Below are 3,835 nucleotides of genomic sequence, written 5' to 3' on the forward strand. Positions count from 1 at the left end.
AAGTTTAGGCTACAGTTTTGTTAGAATAAACTAATTACTTGCTGAGAGATAATTTTGTTGGCCAGTGATTATTATAAATAAGACACATCAAGTATAGTATTTGATAAATCAACAATATGTAGCTCGATACATGGAAGATGTCTTCCCTTTTAAGTGACTTGCTCGAAGCTCCTCTCAGAAGGTGCTTCGAACACATAATCTCTGTCGCCGCAGGGAAAGGGTTTTGTTTTCAGCTCACAGGAAATCATCTTCATTTGTGTTGTTTTCTCACACATTCCCATCAGCGCGCGCAACGGGCATTCACGAGCGCCGGCCACAAAGACACGGTCGGCTGGATATCAGATCGGCATAATGGAGTGGAAAAAAAAAAAAAAAACGGGGGGGGAAGGGCAGAGCTGATCCCAAGGCTAATGAAGGGGGTGTCCGTGCGCCCCTGGACACGCCCAAACTCGCTCATTTCACCTCCACGCACGCACATGCCACAGCAGGAGTGTAAAGTACAAAAACTATCCTGCTCTCGCTTCCAAAAAAAGAGATACATTACACACATTACATCTCCAAACACTCATGCGAGCGCAGCTGCGGTTAGTTTAGTTATCTCAACACACAATAAACGCCTCTCTGCTGTTTACATTTCACTGCTGCGTATGTAGAAAGTCTCCAGACTCTGTATTACAGTTAACACGCAACGCATCAGTCCAGCGTCGCGCTTCGCTGGACGCGCATCTGCTTGACGGGCAAATCAAAGAGAACATCATCGGTTCTGATAAATACCCGATGCCATGGACCCAGTTCAGCGGACCTCGCCTGACAGCCAAGGGCGGTCTTTTTTTGGGTGGTTGAGATGGCCTGATGGCACCGAGGACGCGGCAGAGAAAGCGCCAAGCGAGCGGCACAACAGCGCGAGCGCAGCAATTCAGGCGGCGCGAGCAGCGCGGATTCTGGGTTCCAGCGCTCCTCCGTGGTAATAACTGCGCACCGGACCGCTCCAGGCCAGCAGCAGGAAAAAGTTAGAAACACAGCAGATACATGACCGGAGAACGAGAAGCGGAAAGATCGGGCGGGCAAGTGAAATTACTGAGACTGAATGCTGACGCTAACAGTGACTATCTGGTGATTTATTGCCAACCCCGACAGAAACACGGAGCGACTCGGGGTGGCCCCTGGAGGAGCATTTTGGAAGCGAAGGGCTTCTTACTGAAAATAGAGAAAGATTGTGGTACAAAAAGTCAGAAAAATCCAGTACCTCTCAGTCATCTGGTAATCACAGTGAGTTTATAATACACAGTAATTAATCTGTAATTAAACTTTACAAGCTGGACTGTTCGCCTTTAATTTCGCGGCCCCTTTAAGAAAAAAAAAGCAGCCGCTCTCTCGGTTAGAATCTGCCAGAAAGTTTGTGGGCGTGGCGAACATACACTTACATACGGGACAAGTAAAACAAGCGACAAGTAGACAATACATTTAGATTAGAAGAGTGGAGGGAATATATGGCAGTGGGAACAAACGGTGCTTCCTGAAACACAGAGCGAACAGTTCACAGTTGTGAAGCGCACACCGAGGACATTCATATTAATAAGCAGTTCTGGAAATGCAACAAAAACACTCGACTCTACAGTAGGCCAACTCATTTTTATACCATGATACTACTATCACTATATTTTGTTTATATTTAAGGGCAATGTATAATATGATACAGAAATGACTAATATAATTTAAAACTAAAACACACAAAAAAATATGATAACCATACCCTTAATCCCAGAGGTGGAGAGTCCAGGGGTCAGAAAGTAAAAGTCCTGCCATATGTTTATTCCACCAATGAACTCAGCAGCTGATTTCACCAGAGGAGGAATCAAGTCATTCCTTCCAAGTCACAAACAAGTCTCAAGGAAAACCCAAGTCCTCAAGAGTTAAAGGTTAATGAGATAATAAGTGACTAATTAAATGATGATTGTGATATAGTGATGAACCACTGTGTTGTTGATAATACATAGGATCCAGATGTAATGTTTTATTGGTAAAATGATCCACCATCATGGGATCAGTATTTGATTAGTTGTGCTCTTGACCCTGACTTGTTGTAATAGCTCTTTCTGTCTATGTGGGGTGTAGAGAAAAAGCGATCAGTGATAGCATAACAGTCGTCACAATGAGCTGGTGTGATATATTCAAAAATAGTGTTTGTTTTTTTCAGAAGGTTAGAGTTTGAATATTATTTCCAGTGAAACTACCGCAGCAAAAAAAGACGTTATAAATTTTACAGAGAATAAATTACATGTGGTAACACATACAGAAAATTGAGATCCAGTGCTTTTGAGACCACACCGATGATCCCGAACCAGCATATGAATCTATACAAGGTGAAATCAAAAACATGCTTTCATGTGCATACATGAAAAACTCCCATAATGCACTGCCGTATGAATAATATTTGTCACCACTGTGAGGATCATATGATAAATGTCACGGCTAAATGCTAATCCTAAAACAAGTTTTTTTCTCTCTATGAAGTTCTTATGGTGGCATTGTATAATGAAATATCACTCTTTTTTTAAATAACAATACAGAAACTCAAATCAAGATCATACAGTCATCAAAAGCATAAGTTACCTGCTAGCTCAAGATTTGCTTCAGCATTGCACAAACGTTTACTATGAAACAGTAATGCATTTGCTTAGAAGCAAATTTATCAAAACTGTTAAAAGGCTCAAGAGTCCAACTGAAGCAAATACTGACCACAATTATGGTGGCAAAGTTTTTTTTTTTCCTTTCAATTGATTTCATCCAAGGCTGTGCTTAAAGTCAGTTGTAGTTCTTGTGTTTCTCTTTTCTTCAGTGATGTTGATTGTTAACAGCAGGTGTTCATCACTAATGCACAATCTTCATTTAATTGGCAGGACTTTTACTTTCTAACCCCTGGACTATCCACCTCTGCTTAATCACAAACACACACCGCACCACAAGTAAGATGAACAGTATTTATGTCTCTCTGGCAAAGATCTCTCCTCTTTAACCTGCTCTATTGTAACAGTAACTTTAGCTGGGACGATATGCAGCAGGCCATAACGCCATTCTAGAATCATTAACTAAAAGAAAACCACAACCTCCTCTTTTTTGAGGAACTACTGGAGTTTGTTAAACTCCTCTCTGATTCTTCTCTCTGTCCGCTGAGCTTGAGACTGTTACGTTTTAAATGACGACACAGAAAAACCTCAAATCTTTCAAGGAAGTAACATGTTTTATTCGAAATGTCAAACAGAAAGTGTAACACTCAACAACTGAGTTTTGAAACTGGGTTTAACTAGTTAAAAACGAGCTACCCATCTCCTGATGTGAGAGTAAACGATGACAGGATGAACTGGGATGAGAGAACGACGGAACTTGTGATTGTAGTTGCTTTTGGGAAATGCAACCCTGGTTGGTTAAATGACAAAACTGCTGTCGTCTCAAACAGCAGATTCTCTCTGTTCACCCATTTTAATGAAAAAATAGAAATATGATGGCTATGTTGGATGGAAGGGTTGCAACATGACTTTCTCCACCCATGTACTGGATCCACAAAGACTGAAGTGTAGAGCCCACCATAGAGTTTTTATCACACACACAGTTTGTAGACTTTTCCCCATTATTCCTGCCTGATGTTACCGGTTTATATAATCCTTTATTGGAATCTGACATGACATGTGCTGATGATCCTCTCAGATTCACATTCAAATCAAAATGCAAAAGTATGGTATACATACCATAAAAAATTTGATTTAACAGCAAAACATACACTGTAAAACCTGACAAGTCACAGTAACTCAAACCGTTTGAGTAAACAGATTGCCTT

The sequence above is a fragment of the Cyprinus carpio genome, chromosome A1 (genome assembly GCF_018340385.1).
Source record: "Cyprinus carpio isolate SPL01 chromosome A1, ASM1834038v1, whole genome shotgun sequence".
Lineage (NCBI taxonomy): Eukaryota > Metazoa > Chordata > Actinopteri > Cypriniformes > Cyprinidae > Cyprinus > Cyprinus carpio.